The following is a 12,562-nucleotide window of genomic DNA, read 5'->3' as shown; positions in this document are numbered from 1 at the left end:
TCCATTAACATTTTTTTTCCCTAAAAAACCAAAGTTGTATAGGTTCATTGCAGAGGATTTGGAAACTATGACACAGAAGAAACAAAAATGCACCTAGAATTTTACCACCTAATTGTATCAATATTAGGTGAATAGCCACCAGTCTGTTTTTGATTTTTTTTTATGGCATCTAAGTTCCAAGAGTACACACAGGAATCTTTCTCACATCTGTGACCCAATGCTCTGACAGTTCCTAGGATGTCATGACCTGCAGATGTTGGTTGAATGAATGAACAAATAAATAACTCCACAGGAATAATTTGAATTGAATAATAGAAATAAAGTTGCTTAGATATGACAAACTTGGAACCAAGCTGCTACTGCTAATTAACTGTGTCTCCTTGGATCAGTCACTTTACCTCTCTGGGCCTGAGTTTCTTCTTCAGCACAATAATCATTATAGTTAACACTGATTGAGTGCTTACTATGTGCCAAGCATTGCTATAAGCTCTCTGTGTGTTTCTCACCATAATTCTGTGAGATAGGAACCTTCTACCCCTATTTTATACGCAAGGAAACTGAGGCACGCAGAGGTTGATTTGCCCATGGTCGCACAGACAATAAGGGGGAGAGCAGGGCTTGAACTCAGGCATCGGGGCTGTCTTTTCCAGTGGAATGCCTTGGCTGAGATTAGATGACTCCTCCGGCCCCTCCTGGCTCCAGTGCTGAGTGAGGGTGGAGTGGTGCAGGAGGGTTGTGCCAATTATGCTCCGGCCGAGCACAGGAAAGCGAATTGTAGAGCAAGGTCCACATGATTAGTGCATGGAGATCACAGAGCAAAGTTCTCAGCCACTTCCACCCGACTGTGTGTGGAGTAGGCATGGGCATTCACAGAGCGCAAGGATACATGAGTTTCTGCCCGACCAGTGCGCCGTCATTCAGAGGCAGCTTTACCTGGGCTCTTGGCATGTGCCCTTCGGCCTCCAGGGCCTCACCTTACAGGACAGTGCACCTGAGTCAGGCAGGGAAGTAAATAAGAAAGAAATCTGATCATTCTTGATCGTGAACAGCAGCTGATGCATTTGATGAGGGAGAGAGAGAATGGGACTCTCCTCGGTCGATCAAATAGGGTTTCAATGGGCAGGACACTGTCCCTTTCCCTCCCCCTTCCCAGAAGAAGTTTGGGCACATAACTTGTGTTCTGCCTTATCCCCTTGGTAACCAAGTCTTCTTTTTGGTAACGAGGAATGGGCTTCGGTAAACAGATCTATTTGTGTGACTCCTATTACTCATTTGAAGCAATGTCACTCCTTTTTCCACTGTGGTCTGTGTGTCTGAGTCAGAGGGAGCCTAAACAGGCTTCTTTGAATTGATGGCTCACTCCCAACCTCTCTTGACAGCCTGCCAACCTAGAAGGGCGTAGCTTACCAACAAATCTTTTTTTTTTTTTTAAAACCAGACTGATTCATAGAAACTCCTTTAAAACACAGGGAAAAGAAACCGCCCATCACACACCCCAGCACACCAGCGCAGGAAACTTATAACCTCGGGAGGCAGGTCCCTCCCCTCACTGCGGTCACAAACCTCCAGAAGAGCAGACCGGGCAGCTGCCAGCTCCTGCCACTCCAGGCACCTCCTTCGCCGGGACCCTCAGGTAGGTCAGCTCCCAACACTGTGGGGAAACTCGGAGAATTCTCTCTCCTTTCCACTGCTCTCTTTCTCTGACCTCACCTAAGTTTTTCTTTTTCTTTTTTCCCTTTTCAATATTTCTGTGATTCCTTGAACTGAATCTCTGAAACTTTTGGCTACAAGTGGATACTGAGACAACTTTTTCCATAAGGTTCGGAGGACTGGGCTGTAATGATCTTGCAGTGCCCGGGTGCTTGCTCTGAAGATGTGAAGGGAGCAGGGACTTTGGAACACACCTGGATAGGACAGTCTTTATGGAGGAAACACCACAAACCTTTGAAATGACAGGCGGCGCTTGCCAGATGTTTTCCATTCCTCCATTTTGATTCAAAAATTGCTTCAGGACTTGAATTGTGTCTGCTTGGTTGGTTGTTTGCTGGTCTTTTGGGGGTGACGGTGGATAGAGGGCTGTTCTTCGGTTTATTTTTGCAGTGGCTTTCACTACTGCCTTTCTTGCTTGTTCATTCACTTCTTTTTGAATTGAAGTGTTTTTTTTCTCCCCACAGGTTGGGAAAGAGAGGTGGGTTTTGTTTAAAGAAAACCGTTAGAGAGAGAGAGAGAGAGAGAGAGAGAGAGAGAGAGAGAAGCAAATGCTTTTTTCAAATAAGACTCCGGGAGGGGTTCACTTAATAGAATCTGGAGCCCGACCTCCTTCCCTCCTTGGCCAGATGTGCAGGATGGGAGAGAAAGGAGGGAAACTGGAATTGGGGGAGAGGGTGGGGCAGGGGAACTTCACTTGTTTCTGTAAGAAATGTTAAATGGCTTTGTGCTTCCACCCCAGAAATAGCTGGCTTTTAGTGCTGAGGGAACAGTTGAGAAATCAGAAGTGATTTAAAAAAATGTGTTTTAGGTGGATGTGGAATTTTTCTAAATGGAAGGCAGTCATTGTTCGGGGACGTGTATCGTCTCACGCGTCCAAGTTGTGGTTGCACAGATGCAAACACTCGTGCTTAATCACGCAGTGAATCTGGAGAAAGGAAGGAGTAGGTGCTTTCTGTTTGCTTTTTTTTTAGGTTAGCATTTTGGTTGAGGTGTGGCCTATTTCAACATAGTTACGGGTGCATTCCAACCCCCCCCCCCCCCTGCACCACACACACATAAACAAGAGGACGAAAATGACAGGATTCAGCTTGTCTGGTGAAATTAGACTTTTCCTTTAGAAACGCAGTCCGTTGGAAGGGAAGGTTTAAATGTAATCAGCCTGTGTACATTGTACAGGCAGCGCTTCTGGGAAAACTGCCCTCAGGGGGATGATTAAGTAAATGCAAGGGCAACTTTTCGAGATGCAGGGAACTCCCACACTTGCTTCAAAGGTTTTTTATTTCCAGATTACCTGATGTGGATTAGGAAAGCCATTATTAAGTTGATAGTAATGGTATTCTATGACGTTAGTACACATCTTTTCGTGTTGCACGGGTTAAACTAATAAGCTAATAGCAAATAGAAAATACGGAAAATTCTGGGTGTAAACCATCAAGGATTGCATTGTTTGTGCCCCATTTGATGGTATACTGTAGTTTTATAAATGAGATAATAGGCTGCGTGTTATTTCCTGGGCTTTGAGGGCAACTGGGAAAAAAAAGCAATTCTGATTCCCGCTTTCCCCTCTTCCTCCAAGAAGTAGTGAGAGTCCTAGCGAAGGCAGTTTTTCTAGATCGCAGCTGGAAGTCCTTGACAAGGCTGAACTGTGAGGGTTATATTCTCCTCCCCTGCTGCCTCTCACCCTCAGAGGAGGATCGAATTCCACCCCAGACTCTGAAGAATGGGGCGGGGGCGGAGCGCTGTCTGGAGGGCTGCAGGACATCCGGTCTAGCGTCCTGGTCAGAGGACCCCCCAGACTGTACATTAGTGCTTTGAGGGCACTAAACTGTCCTGGGAGTTGTCAGAATGCCGTCAAGGACCAACCCAGGGCAGATCACATCTCAGAACAGACGCTGGCTACCTCCCAGGAGTTCAGGGCAGACCTCTGAGGAAGGAAGGACATCCTTCCACAGACCACTGGAAAGACTCACTGTGGCTTTCCCAACCCTTCCCACTTCCCTCCTGAGACCAGCGTGGGCCCATGCAGTTCCCAGGGAGACATGCAGACATGGGGGGCGGGGGGGTTGGTTACCGAATGGGCTTCACCAAGGCTGTGCTGGAGATGAAGACCTTCTTGGCTTGGTCTGGCTGGCTCTGTGGGTTTTGGTTCATGCCGAACCACTGAGATCAATGGGTCCCGCAGGAAGAAGAAAACAGCTTTTTATAGGCTCATCAGGGCCTGATGGGGAACACATCTGAAAAAATGGCCAGAGAAAAGGGCACAGGACAAATTTAGTTATATTCCATCCTTAATTTTGTTCTCAGTTTGGGAGGGATCTTGAAGATCCACTTTTCCATTCTCCTACAATATGCAGAAATCTTATTTTTACACCACCCTGGACAGATGGCCATTTGACATTTCTTTAACATTTTGGGGTGGGGGTGGGAGGCTCGGTATCTCAGAGTGCACATCCATGCCCACCCCCCTTCGCTGGACAGCTCTAATGATTAGAGTTTCTTAAATCCAGCGAAATTGGGTTTCTAGAACTTCTATTCTTTGTTCCAAGCTCTGCTGTCCTTAAGTGACCCAGAATGTATTCCATTTTTGTTGTTGCTGCTCCACCCAATGCATATTACCCTCTAAACATTTAACCCTTACTTAATTGCTAATGGATCAAACTTGATTATTATGAATATTATTGCCTGAGACTCAGCAAAGGAGCAGGAAACATTTTGAATTGTTGAAACTATGCATGTAGTAAAGCATAGCCATATGATTTGAGTCCGAGGTATTTCATTTTCCACATGAATATGGTTCCTTAACTTACCACCTGTATATACAAAAGCTCAGAGACATTTGCGACTCTCAGATATACATACTCAGGGGGACACACCCAATTGCTCCCCACAAGGTCATGGTTAAATCAATTTAATACCAGACACAGAGGCTTCTAACTTGGCCATGTGGGGGTTGTCCCTTAACTTGGTCCAGAGTTCCTGTAGCCCATGCCTTTACACTGTTACCACCTGTCATGGTAACTATGGGAACAGGCTGCCAATCGGTGTAACCTGGGTCTAATTGCTGGCAGGTGATCTGGATGTCAATCCATTGAGGGAGCTCATCATCCTTAACCAGTACAGGACTGGGATCTTCTGACCAGGAACTTCCCATTTCCAATCCTCTTCCCAGTTCTGCCCAGATGACTCTGATTTCTATTTAGTGATCAAGGGAGCCAAATATGGTTCTGATTAGTAGTTTAATGAATTCCCAGCACCCCACCCCAAACACAATGTCTCAAGATCATACTTGGTAACCCTTCGGTCCCTGGCGCTAGCTAGGTAAAGTCATTGCTCTCAATTTAATTGGAAGATTCACTGATAGGAAGCATAAAGATAAAACTACAAATCCTCATGGATGTTGCTGTTTCTCTTCCCTTTTAACAAAATATTTGGATCAACATTTTCTTTCCTGTTGTGGAAATGGTGTTTTCCTGGAACTAAAATGGACTCCTCAGCCTCTAATGCCGGTGGCCTTATGTGGGTGTGGCAGTTTTTGTGTTTTCTGAGCCTATTTCATGAATTCTGTCTTCCAACGGGGAAGGTGAAATTGAGAACCCTTTAGGCATAGGTTGAAACTGGTGGCAGAAATCCTGGAGTAGATGCAAACATTGAACAGGAAGACGAAGGGGCTGTGGTCCTGTCCTGACTTTGCTGTGGGAACATGGTTAGGTCACTTGTCTTCTCAATAAACTTGGGGGTTCCCAAGGCCTGTGTAGCTCTGAAATTTTATTGTCCCAAGGTCCTAACATTCCTATCTTGAGAAATCCTTGGCTCATGCTCATAGCTAGTTTAATCCATAAAAATTGGTAGAAAAGTGAAACGAGGCAACTTGTTGCATTGAAGCAAGCATTTTAGAGGATCGAGGACCCAGGTAGTTTCTTCTGCTTCATCCACTCGGAGATTTCTTAGGCATGGGGTTTTCCAGCTTCATCATCTAATAGCAATGAGCACTCACTCAGCTCTGGGGTAAAAAGGAAGAGATTTGATTAATAAAACACAAAGAAGCCAGCTCAAATGAGGAGGGGCAGGCTACCTAAGCCTGTTAAGACTGAGAGCAGCCAGGCACCCAATCAGGCTCAGGGAGAAACTGAGCAGGTCCTGGGAAAGGAACTCCACCCTCTTCTTAAGGAGGGAGACTCTGCAGCGTAAGGGTGTGGCCGTTAAGGTGTGGATGGGAGCCAATGAGGAACAAATTGAGAGGAGGAAAGGGAAGCTACTAGGAGGAAAGGGCAGAGGAGGGAGCAAATGGAACTGCCTGTGTTTCCCTAGGGCCCTGTGTGTTGGGACAAAGAAGAGGGAAATGGAAAGGCCTAGAAGAGGGAGAAAAAGCAAAGTGGACAGAGAAAGACGAAGGAGGTGAAAGAGCAAGACAGAAGTGTGAGGATGTTTCCACTCCTAAGTCCCTCCCTCTTGTTTGGGGATCACACACCCTTCATGTTTCAGGACACTCCTCAGGTTCAAACATTCTGTTCACTGTGCCCGGTGAAGAATCTTAAGTTGCGCAGGCACAAATGTTGGTCAATACATCCTTGGTATCATTTGTGTTTCCATGGAATATTGTGCCAATAGGTCAGTGATTTTCCAGACATTTCTCAACTCTTTTCAGATCAGAGCTGAGAGCCAAATGAGGTCCTTGATCCTTAGACTTCTTCCTTCAAGTAATCAAAGGCCCCTCTTCCATGGGCTGGAGCTATAGGTTATTGGAGAGAGGATTCCTATGCTGAAACAATGAGTCCGGCCAGTGGGTGTGTTCACACTTAGCTCAGAGAGGGCTGAGGCCTGGAGCTTCCTTTTACTTTGTGATTCCGTGGGGAGGGGACTCCGTGCTGAGGGTGGGGGGCAGGACAGAATGTTTGAAGCTCATCTCAGGGTTTGCAGTGTGGGGATGGGTCTGGGCCTTTGGTGGCCAGACGGGAAGAAGCAGTGGCCCTTGAAAGACCCTTTGTTTTTGCCAGTGGCACTGTTCTGAGGGGCTGTATTGACTCCCTGACTGACTAGGAGGTAGCAGGGGGAACAGGGTAGTTTGGGAACTTCTGCTGAACTCTAAGACCAAGACAGGAGCGAGATCACACTGGAGTGGAAGAGGCCTGCCTAGATGGCGGGAGATGGTGGGCTTCAGTTCTCATTCTGCTTTCCCTCTGGGGACTCCATTTCCTCCTTTGTCCAGGGATTGGACTGAATAACTTAACCACCTCTGAACTTCTAAACAACCAATTGCCCTAAGAAAGAGCGACAAAACTTGCAGCCCACCCAGTGCTCTCTGGGCACCTCCGGTTGAGGGGCAGCACCCCTCCCAGCTCGTTGCCACCCCCCAAGGCTGCAGCTTTGCTGGTTGAAGCATGTTGCCGCCATCTACTGTAGACCCGCCCAAGCGCCGCTGGGCCCGGGCCACACCTTGATTTTCTTCCCAAACCCTAGTTATTATTTTGGCAACTTCTCCCTTGAAGACTTTCTGGCTGCCAGAGCGCTCCTCTTTGTCAGCAGCAGAAGACACTGATGCTTCCGTCCTCGCCTGGGAGACTTCGCCCTAGGGCCTGACCAGCTGCGTTCTGGGGGCGTGGGCTGGCTGCCTCTTCGCAGCCCAAGCCTGGCCTCAGCCTTTGCAGATGTGGCCCTGACCCATTCCCTCCTCGGACAAGGGGAAATAAGAGAGACACGGAATTCTCCGTGGGAGCATTTGCAAAAACAAGATTCATGCTATTTGTTTGCCTTCAGTGTAGATGTTGGTCCTCAGATTCTGCCAGGGAAGCCGAAAGCCCATTTCGCTGGCCCAAGCCTCTCATTTTACATAATTGATCAAAAAGAATAACCAGCCACCGTATATAGCCTTTGCTCTGTATCGGGCATGGCCCTTTAATCCTCACATCAACCCTATGAGGTTTATAGGTCACAGTTAAGAAGCCTGGAGTCAGCAAATCACCAAGATGTATACTTTAAATGTCTGACAATTTTATATGCCAATTAGACCTCAGTAAAACTGAAAGAGAAAAAAGAAGTGGTAGAGTCAGAATTTGAACCGCAAACCTGTGAGCCTTACCATTAGGTACTGCCTCTCTAGGAGCCGCGGACCAGGGAGGTTTTGTGATTTTGCCACAGTCAGCAGCTGGTCAGGCTGAAGTTTCATGAGAAGCTGGTTTTCTAATAGGTGCTCTTTTTTCTTCTTTTTAAAATAACATGCTTGCCCTCTCACTCCTGCCCCCTAGTCCCTCCTCCCTAACTATGTGAGAGTCTGTGCTAGTCTGTCTATACCAGTGCCAATAAACACTACCCTTACCATAGTCACCCCCATTTATGATACCCTGCACTTGGGAGATGCAGTCCCCTTTCCCCAGGATCATGAAAAAAATAGATGTTTTTCTTGGAGCATGGAGATCCTTGTTACTTTTGCTGCTTGATGGTTGATGTTTCTCCAGGTCATAAAAATTTCCCTGCACTTAAAAACATCAGGCCTGGTATGATGTGTACATAGTGAGGAGCAACCTGGAGTTCTCGCCTCCCACACCAAGTGTCAGATATCCCGGGGCAGGAGGAAATGGTTCTTTAGGAGCTTTCTCTCCACACGTTTCCCATGGAGAATGAATGCCCCCCTCTCCCACCCCTCTGTGAAAACAATATTTAGAATGGCAAGTACACTTGATATCAAACAACAATAACACTGGCCAGAAAAGCTCATCCAAGGTCTCATCCACTGGCCTGACTTGAATCCCAGCCTTTTCCTCCTCCGGATGCATACTCTATGGCCGCTCCAGAAGAGAGTATTTCCTTTTCTGCCTTTGTGTGAAATGGACATCCACTGTGCCCACGCAAATGCTCCCCGGTGGGAAACAAACACATCAAAAACAAACCAACAAAAGCAAAATTGACCTGGATGTGTGGAGGCCGGGAAGACGTTCGTGCCACAACCCTACACAGTGTCCTGAGGGAGCAGCCGCTGCCGGAGTTTCGGAGTTTCAGAGTTTCGGGTGTCATGCTGAGGAAGATGGCACGAAGACGGAGACGCGGGCTGACTCATGGAGATCATATGACCAGGAACAACTTGGCTTTCACTGTCTCTTGTGCCTCAGAGGAAGCAGCCCGCCTTTGGTCAGATGGTGTGAGAAAGCTTTCTTCAAAGTTTGCAGTTATCCAGAAAGAGGGTGGGATGTCCCCGCTGGAAAAACATCAATCAATGAAAAGGCGGAGTGGTGTCTAGCAGTCGAGTCTCTCAGGACTGTGTTCTCACCTGATTGAGATTTGGGAACCTAAGGTGGTGCCCTCAGGCTAATTTTCTGATAACTGGAAAGTTCTGTTGCAAAGGTAACCATTTTAGAAATGGGCTGAAGAGGAAGCATTAGACAAAGGGCAGGACGAAGTTCAGGGGAGTCTTTGCCAAGAGAGATGCTGATGCATTGCAGAAGGACCTTCCTACTTTGGGTGTGTGTGTGTGTGTGTGTGTGTGTGTGTGTGTGTGTCTTGGGAGGTAGTGAACTCCCCGTGACCAGAGGAGTTTAAGCCTGAGTTAGATAGTTCCTTGGTGTAGCTTTGTAGATGAGTTTTCATGTACTTGGGAGGAACTGCAGTCCAGAGATTCTGTAACTGAATTAGAAAAGTTAAATCCGTGGACAAATTAGTGTTTAGAAATTTAAGGTATTATCTTTTCACTCACTTATTTCCTCTGGAATAAAGGACAATAAGCACATATATACCCCCTATTAGTCAAATGTACTGAGGAGATATTCATATGTTTATATAGGTTTTTATATGGAAATATATATAAGAGTTTGCATGTAATAAGATGCTCAATACATAGTTATAGTAATATATAAATAATATCTAAAAATAACAAGGACAAAAGTTTATGTTTTAAAAGGAAACATTTTCCCTCTAGAATTCTGTTTTTTATTATAAAATCTTCAGTCTCTTTGGCAATGATTATTTTTCTATCAAGAAGGAAATATTTATTTGCTCACCAAACAGATATTTATTCGATACCTATCATACACAAGATGCTTCCCTCCTTCAGGAACTTAGGGTCTTCAGGATGGGGGAGCCAAACATTTCCAAAAATAGCTGCCACTAGTGTTTTTCATAAAGGGCAATGGAAGAGCTGCAGCATAACAGGGGGAAATGACAACTTCTGGCCTCTGTATCTGGGAAGGCTTCCTAAAGGGGGCAATATCTGAGTTTTTTTGAAAAGAATTTGATAGGTAGTTACTGGAGAAAGGATGCTTTTTTCTTTCTGAAACCCAATTCCTGGGATCTCCACATTCCTAGGATTGCCAGGGCCGGAGTGCCTGCAGGGTTTGGAGTCTCTTTTTCCTGGTGGCGGGGAGTTTGGAGGATTTTGAACAGAGGAGTAACATGGTCAGATAACACACTGGTAGTGTGGAGGGCATATTAGAGGGGTCGTTCAGGAAAAGGACCTTGGGCTGATGCTATGGTCCTGGCTACGACATGAAGTGGACAAGGACAATGGGAAGTAAAGAATGGGTGCGAGATAAATAATAGAGGAACAACTCATGGCCGGACTGTGATGTTTTGGGCAATAAAAGCAGGACGAGAGGAAGGAGAAATGGGGGACTTGGCATCTGGCTGTTATTACTCTCTTCTCCCCAGAAAAACCTGGGCCATCTTGGGCTGCCAGGGAAATGACCAAACTGCCTTCTCCAGCCAGCCCGAGCCTCAGGCTTCCCAGAAAGCTCTCTTGCGCCATCTGGTAGAGGATATCTCCACTAGCCTTTGTCTGGGAGAATCTCACCCACTCTCCGATGAATCACGGACATTGGAGCTCTGAGGGACTCTCCTGCTGCTCACAGGGCCCCGGCTCCCTGTTTCTGATTATGTTATACCGCCAGGCTCAGGGTATTCTTCAATGACTCAAGCCCGGGATTTCCACCACTTCCTTTGCTGGAGAAGTAGGTTTTTGGTTACTCTGTTTTATTGTATTGTTCCCAATGATTGTACCACAGATCACCCTTAAAGAATTACTCCCCCCAGGCTCTGATAGCAGCTTAATAAGCACACAGACAACACGGCAGGAAGAAGTTATCTGACCCGGAGCTTAGCAAACATGAAGCCAAATGACCAACATTTTTAGGAGTCAATTATCTTAAAGTTTCCATAGTACTAGTTTCTCATGAAAAAAGAAAGGTGTCCAAAAGGGCCTGATAAATTTCTCATAGTCTGAGGACCTTAAAAGTGTTAGGTTTCCCAAACAAAGGCAAAGAGGCAATCAATGCAAGGCAGTCTCAGAGCTATGTTCCTTCCATTCTTTCATTTGTGGGGAGGAAGGTATTAAGAGGGAGTCGAGAAACCAACAATCACTTAAGTGGATGGAGGCAACTGGAGGGTAATTATCCCCCTGCCCACAGGAGGTCATCATTTACAGCCTCCATCACCAGCAATTGTAATCCTCGGGGCCATTTCCAGGAACTGCAATACATTTTCTATTAGCCAAGAAGTTAACCCAGATCTAGAATGGTTGTGAGGCTTGCATCTGGGACAGGTGCATAAAGAGACAGCTTCTCTAATGTGGCCTGGGCATTGTGGGGAGGAAAGGAGAAGCGTGGTCAGAAACAACAAATGGCGGCGGTGGAAAGGGAACTGGCAGGCCTGTGCCTTAGGGCAGAAAGAAGAATCTAGGAGGAATAACAGAGAACCCATGTGCGGCTGTTAGTCTCTTACCTCCATTTCTCTTAGCAGTCACTTCTCTCTAGAGTTAACATTCATGCCTCCTATATTTTTCTGTTTTCCACCCAGCCCTATGGAGCTTTGACCAACCTGTGTTGGCATGTTGGGTTGGTGAGGGTATAGGAGGAGATCTTCCTCTGCTTACAATGGTGGGTGGAGAAATGTGTTCCTGGAACCCCACATAGTATAGTCAGTGGATGTCCTATCCTTTAAGGACACTGTGCATTGACTAGCTCTGGTGGCCTGTATCTGAGAGTCTAAGCACCACAAATAACCCTATTGTTATGGGAGTTCCCAACAACCAACCGACAAACTTTGGGACTGCCCAGTGCACAAAATGCTGGGAGAGAGGCAGGCATTGCACCCAAGTAGTCAGAATTGCAATATTGTTATTGTCTACTTCCTGGTTCAAGCTGCCCAGCTATGACTAGGGGTATGTTTTACATTGGAGAGTGCCATCCACGGCATTTTAGAGAGGTGTGAGGGAGAAGTCAATTATTGTTTTAGTGGAACATGCAACCAATACTTCCAATGATATTAATGCTCAGAAATGGTCTCTTTTTAGTGCTATGAAGCAAGATATACACCAGGGCAGGAAATGAGTCTCCCTGGAAGCTACACTGTAAGTGATGGGTGTATAGAAATTGAGAGAGCAGGATCTGCTGTTATTTAAACCCATCAACTCTGCTCTTTGTTAGATCCCCAGACATTCACCCATTAGGTGCCACTCATCCTTAAAGATCTAAGGGTTGTCTGCCACCCAACTTCCTTAGGCTGGGGGTTTCTCTCCTGGGGGTCATTATTATAGGGACTGAATAACTAGGAATGATCCAGGCCAGAAATTTAAAGATACAGTTCATTCTGTTTCCATATATGTTGGGAAGCCTTTTACACTGACAATGGATGACACCAAAAAACCTGACAAATTTGGGGCAGTGAAAAGATGAAGTTATAGGTATAAAGTGATAGCTCCACTAAACAGCCACTACCTCTGGCTGTATCCAGAGGCCAAAAGCAGAGAAAATTGTGTTTTCTGCACACTAAGAACACTTTCCATTCCAAGACAATGTGCTCCTTTCCTTGGTGAGTAGATGGAACACAATCACAGAAATCTATGATGAAAGAGAGTCACTTATTTGCTTGA

At 46.2% G+C, this 12,562-nt stretch overlaps 1 protein-coding gene across 1 annotated transcript in view; it reads left to right on the top strand.

Moving 5' to 3' along the window:
• The first annotated feature begins 1,473 nt into the window (after window positions 1–1,473).
• The window catches only part of EMP1 (epithelial membrane protein 1), a 17,001-nt gene continuing 5,912 nt past the window's right edge, over window positions 1,474–12,562 (top strand). The window contains exon 1 of the mRNA XM_014540141.1: window positions 1,474–1,633. The gene's annotated coding sequence lies outside the window, so the exon portion shown is untranslated. The remainder of the gene's footprint in view (window positions 1,634–12,562) is intronic.

This window comes from Myotis brandtii, unplaced genomic scaffold, assembly GCF_000412655.1.
Source record: "Myotis brandtii unplaced genomic scaffold, ASM41265v1 scaffold237, whole genome shotgun sequence".
In the NCBI taxonomy this organism is placed as follows: Eukaryota; Metazoa; Chordata; class Mammalia; order Chiroptera; family Vespertilionidae; genus Myotis; species Myotis brandtii.
The sequence above is the reverse complement of the archived record's forward strand: the minus strand, read 5'-3'. Positions and strand labels throughout refer to the sequence as shown.